Source organism: Rutidosis leptorrhynchoides, chromosome 4 (genome assembly GCF_046630445.1).
Source record: "Rutidosis leptorrhynchoides isolate AG116_Rl617_1_P2 chromosome 4, CSIRO_AGI_Rlap_v1, whole genome shotgun sequence".
Lineage (NCBI taxonomy): Eukaryota > Viridiplantae > Streptophyta > Magnoliopsida > Asterales > Asteraceae > Rutidosis > Rutidosis leptorrhynchoides.
Window position 1 is genome coordinate 454,525,438 of NC_092336.1, and position 6,283 is coordinate 454,531,720.

A 6,283-nucleotide genomic window follows, 5' to 3' on the forward strand; every position below is an offset into this window, starting at 1 on the left:
GAAGTTGAAATTTGTGAAAAAATTTGGTGAATACTGCCATTGACAAACCTTAGCCCTGTTTAGAGGAATACACACCTAATTATTTTATTTTATCCCTACATACTAATTGGCATGGGGATTTTGGTGGTTTTGAACTCCCATGCTTGGCCAACGACATTCCAAAAAAAAAAAAAAAAACCAAACTCCCCCAAACTTTAAACAACTTCCAAATTTGGTCCCCAAATCAAGGTTACTAAATGTAAATTTATTATTTGAATTAAAAATCTTAAAGAAACTTCACTCAAATTTTCAACGAGACATATATTTTCGCTCGCCACGCGTTAAATTTTTCCAAACCCACCGTTCAACTCAAAAAAAATCTTACGAACACAACGGGACTAACTATACGCGAAACAGACACTTCTTAAAAAAATTCTAAATACCTCGGACTATCTTCAATACATATACATACACCTATAATAAACTACCCAAACTAACTACATCATATCGATGGTTATGTTTCCCCTTTTCTACGCAATCTTCTTGACGTTAAAAATGCATAGGCCATTAGGTATACTAGGTACTAACTACGTGTATCTAAAAACATCCATAGCAAAACGTTTTTACTTATGCATATACATAACGCTACGTTAACTATGAATATGCAACCCGAAAGACCCTGTGGCATCGCGCGGGCCAATTTTACTAGTTGTGATCATTAAGGGTAATTAAGTTATATACATAGAAATTTAGGGATTTGAAAATAGTTAGAAACGTGGAGGGAATATGAATACCAAAATATTTTAGCGCACTTTTTTCCTTTTTTATTTGCAACAAGGTTGTAAAAAACGCGAGTGGGGATGCGTCGGTCGAGACGGGGGACAAGTCGGGTCATAATCTAGACAAATATATATATAGGGTTTTTAAAATGTTTTCTAATATTAATTTTTCGGATACAAAGTCAACCTTTAACCGTCGTTGACTGACTTTTTCTGACTTTGACCTGACTTTTGACCGTTGACCACCTTATTGACACTTTTCGTCGAGTCGGGATGGACTATTGAGGTGTGTTCACTCTCAAAAATTTTAAATTAAAAGAGCTTTAAGGTTCATATATTGAGGTGTTCCTTTTCAAAAACCTTTAGTATATTGAGCGGTGGTGGGTGGCGGTGGGTGATAGTGGTTGGTGGTGGTTGTGGGTATTGGTGGTGAGTGGTGGTGATGGGTGGTAGTAGGTGGTGAGTGAAGGTGGGTGAGGGTGGGTAGTGGTGGTGGGCGGTGGTGGTGGGGGTGGTGGTGGTTGTTCATCTCTACCGCCACCCACCACTACTACCACCCACCACCAACATCCAACACTGCACCACTACCACCCACCAACCACCACCACTACCCACACCATCGTCACCGATCACCACCACCATTACCACCCACCACCACCCACTACGATATACTTATAGATGACAATGGACGTTCCATCCATGAATATCCATCGGGTCTGATTCGTTTATAATTAATATGGATGATTTGATAGATGAATAATGGATATGGATATGGACCATCGGTCGTAGGTGTTCTAGTGGTGGTTCACTTATCCAGTGGAGGGCCGGTCGTCAGGTACCCGGATTTAGGGTTTAGGATTTAGGGTTTAATGTTTAGGTTTTAGTGTTTAAGGTTTAGGGTTTATGGTTTAGGGTTCAGGGTTCAGGGTTAAGAGTTTAGGGTTTATGGTTCAAGGTTCAGGGTTCAGGGTTCAGGGTTCTGGGTTCTGGGTTCAGGGTCCATGGTCCAGGGTTATGGTTTAGTGTTTAAGGTTCAGGGTTTAGAGTTTAGTGTTTAGGGTCCAGGGTTTAGGGTTTAGGGTTCAGGGTTTTGGATCCAGGGTTTAGGGTTTAGTGTTTAAGGTTTAGGGTTTAGTGTTTAGGGTTTAGGGTTCAGGGTTTAAGGTTCAGGGTTTATAGTTCAGGGTTCAGGGTTTAGTGTACACTGAACACTAAACCTTATACTCTAAACCTATATCGTAAATCCTTAAACCATAATCCCTATACCATAAACCCAATCCTACACCTACACCTTATACTATAAACCCTTAACGCTAAACCTTATAAGTCTAAACCCTATACCCTTAAGCCTAAACTCCAAATAATGCTAGACCGGAATGACATAACCACACAACTACAAAACAGATCAACACAACCCTTAAACTGATTAAATTAAACAACAATACTACAAACTAGATTGTGCAGCCACCAAAGGCCAACCAAAACAGCCATAAACCACAATGGAAGAGAGGCAATTCTCTTTTTACAACGAAAGTCATCACGGTCACTAGAATTCATATTTAATTTTTAATGTAAGATTAGCATATTTTTTCAAAACACAGCCACAAATTCTTCTCTTTTTATATTATACTAGCGTTTAAACCCGTGTATACACACGGGTTCTCGGATTTAATATCTTTTTAATGTTAAAATCATTTTAATTATCTAATTATGTAATGTTGATTAAAAATCATTTTAGGTACTTCTCCATATTTAATAGTTTGTTAATACAAAGTATACAGTATTATATAAAAATGATATATATATTTAAGATCCATTAGTCTAACTATTATGTCCTTCGTAATTAATTAATTGGAGTATTTAAAAATAAGTTATTATAAAGTTAAAATAAAGAATAATTAAACATATAGATAGTGTTAGGAGTAATTTAGAAGTTTAAAATTTAGGCGCACAAATTGGCTCCTTATTCTCCCAATTTTTTTTTTTGAAATCCCTCTCAGTTTCTCAAATAATTTTGAATTCCCTTTCTCCATTTTCAGTTTCATTAGTTTTCCTTTATACCGATTGATTAAACCCTAACAAAAACAACTGCCAGGTGAAATTACATAACGATTTGTGTTAATTCCATCCGAGTTCACATATCCGAATCCCTAATTATATTCGGAAACGTTCTAGGTGTAACATGAAATTAGGGTTTGTACACTTGAAACTATCAATCACGCAGCAATTGCTGGAAATTATGACGGTTGAAGTTTGTTCGGCAACGTTTATTCAAGCTTCAATCGCAATTCTCAATCGATTTCAACAGGTAATTTATCAATTTGAATTCCCCAATGGCTTGATAGTTTGGTATGATTCACTTCATTGTAGCACGTATCTCGATCAGAGTGTTTTTGTATTGAACGATTTTTCTTTTGAGCACATTTTGATTTTAATTACAACTATTTATATGTTTTCTATCACATGCTATGTTAAACGTTATAGTAATTGAATCTGTAATTAACTTGGAGTTCAATTAAGAAATTATTAAGAAAAAAACAATGTTTAAAGGGCTAATGCTATACCCCTTAGGCGTAGCTGTTAATTTCAATTTTATTTTTCACTTAGGTTTTATGTAAATTAGATTCTTAGTAGTGCTATTTATTTTCTATATTAAGATCAAAATGATGCTGTTAAAAAACATGAGTCGTGATAAACTTTTAGTCATAAACCCCATTTTCTAAATTGGGTTATGTGTTGTCAGTGCTTTATAGTAGTCAAGTTGTAAAGTTGAATATGGGTTATAAAATTGCAGTTTGATCTTTTTATGTTTATATAATTATATATGACAACTTATATTATTTAGGTACCACTAGCCACAATAGATACCATTATGGGTGGACAATTGTTGAAGATGCGAAATTGTTCGAGGCCTTAGTAAACATGGTAAACGAAGGAGGGTTTAGCTGAAAAAGAATCTAGATGTGAACAAACAAAAATGATGGAAAGAGACTATGAGTTCATGGTGTTCCAAATGATAGTTGCTATTCAGGTATGTCTTTGTGGCTGAATTTGTTCTAATGTTATGCTGATATCTCGAGTGTTGTATTTTTGAAATCTTCATTCGTGAACTAATATTCGCGAAGTAATATTATAAGTCTGCAATTGGGTATGGCATACTAAAGAAGGTTGAGTTTAAATGTCAAAGTTAATATCTTCATAGTGTTGAATATTTAACTAATTCATTGTTTTTAGTGTTCTATCACTTGAATTGTAACAAGTTGTACCATAACACTTTCTTTTAATATGATTTCACATACGATAATTGTCGAATGATAGTATAATGGGAAAGAAAGGAAACTAGATATTGACCATCAAACAGGCTTTGAGTCCTAACTTAAAGAAAAGGCATGTTTGATATAACATATTAAGATATTTAATCATCATCAATGTTAGTCCTTGATTAGTTGACAATATCTTTGTTATATACAAGTGTCATTAGATTGGTGCTAATAAATGTTCTATCCAGTACTGTGTTTGTGCTATATACAAGTGTCATTAGTTTGGTGCTAATAAATGTTCCCATCTATGTAATTAACATTAGTTGATGGCACTTCAGTTCATAGTTTTTTTATTAGATTCTTTATGTCATAAAATTGTGTTAACATCAGCAGGTGTAGGTGAAATAGTTGGCCCTGATGTAAGTTTATTTTCCTTGAACATTTCTCTGACAAGGGGTGGCAATTTGTTGAAAAGAGACAGATGATCAGTTAACTTGTCAAGTGTCTAAGGTTTCGTTTCATATCGTTAGCTTCAATAATTTTGTTATTGCTAATGTGATTCGGGAATCAGTTACAGTTTTATTTTTTAGGTTCATACCGGAATAAAGGTTCTGTTGGCTAAAGACCATATGATTTAATTACTCAAATCATACGGATCATAAACTTACATTTCAAGACCAGATAACTATTAAAGTAAGTTTTCTATCTGTATATTATATTAGCTTATTGAATGTCATTTAGGAGTTTGTATGATATTAGCTTATTGAATGTCATTTAGGAGTTTGTATTATATTAGAATTCTATCTGTAAGTTTTCTATCTTTATATTATATTAGGTTATACATAGCGTCCACGGGATAGTGGATCAGTTTGATGATATGCATAAATATTTCTATGTAACAATATTAATTCGTATGTTAATGACAAAATCTGTTTTGGTTATCTCAACTAATTAATAGGTTTTGTATGCAGTCAAAGTTTGTTATTCCAGACCATGCTGATACGTGGATGCTAAGATCAATTGTGAGGAAAGTGGAAAATTGGAGGGCAAGATTAAAGAAGAAATATTGGGATTCGTCTAAATCATTTAAGAAGCAAGTCAAATCAAGGCCATCAGAACTTGACAGAGCAATATGGAAGACTCTAGTTACTAATTGGAATGCTGAAACGGTTTAGGTATGAACAAAAATTCACATTAGTTGCTTTCATAATACGATATTTAAAATTCCCATTTCAGGAGAAATATGAGAAAAACAAAGCAAACCGGGCCAAAAAGAAGATGGTACAGATCACCGGTAAAAAGAGTTATGCATGTATACGTGAAGAGCTCAAGGTAATTTTGAGTGACAATTATTACTATAGTATAAGGATATCCATTGTTAGTACTTATTTATTTATTTTTATTTTTTTAAACAGGCTCAAGAGGGCAAATCTCCAACTCGAATGGCTATGTTTCGAAAATGTTTTTCCAAAGAAGGCGCTACTAAGTGTGAAGAAGCTAACACCGTAATTGTAAGTATTATTTTTAAGTTCAGATTGCGCTATAGAAGTGATTGATATATATGTACTAGTGGTTGTGTGCTACTGTAGTTATCAACTGTTCGTAGGGATCTATTCTGTATATTACATATAATTAATACGTCATGGCCATTATCAATTGCAATTATCAACTACAAGGTTGCAAAATTCGCTATTCGGGGATTAATCGGTCAGGACTTTGGAAAGATTAATCGGTAATTCGGGGATTAATCGGGAATTAATCGGATTGTACTTTAGGCATTTAAATATTAAATTTCAAAAATTATATGTTTAATTATAGAATAAAATCATAAATACGAACATAAAATTTAACATAATGGTCTAATTTGTGCATTTTGTTCAAAAACTATAAATTTCTAGTTTAAATTCATGTTAAAATGCGGACCAATTTTGACTTTGATTACCAAATTCGATTTTGACCAATCAATTTACGTTCACCGATTAATTAAACGGATTTTGAAAAATCGGAACGGATTGCTCTTAAAAATGATTAATCGGGGATTAATCGACGAGTAATCGGGTTTTTAACAACAGTGATCAACTGTATTGTAAAATCACGTCTCATTTTGTATATTATAGTTAATTACATCATGGTCATTATCACACTTCTCACACTAGTTTGTAGGGATCTATCTTATTATGTATATCAAACTTTTCTTATGTTTCATTTAATACAGAAAAACATGGATGACCTAACTAAAGATACTTGCTGATCCAAGACGTTCGG

The 6,283-nt window shown here is 33.7% G+C and overlaps 1 long non-coding RNA gene across 3 annotated transcripts; it reads left to right on the plus strand.

The window, feature by feature from the left end:
- The first annotated feature begins 2,994 nt into the window (after nucleotides 1-2,994).
- LOC139844420 (uncharacterized) lies at nucleotides 2,995-5,585 on the plus strand. 3 transcript variants are annotated; one of them, XR_011757937.1, is made up of 6 exons: nucleotides 2,995-3,066; nucleotides 3,604-3,789; nucleotides 4,609-4,711; nucleotides 4,990-5,193; nucleotides 5,255-5,350; nucleotides 5,434-5,585. It is a non-coding gene; the product is annotated as an uncharacterized lncRNA (long non-coding RNA). The 3 variants fall into 3 exon arrangements; XR_011757938.1 differs by having other exon boundaries at nucleotides 3,604-4,711; nucleotides 4,977-5,193; XR_011757936.1 differs by having other exon boundaries at nucleotides 3,604-4,711.
- Nucleotides 5,586-6,283: the final 698 nt, after the last annotated feature.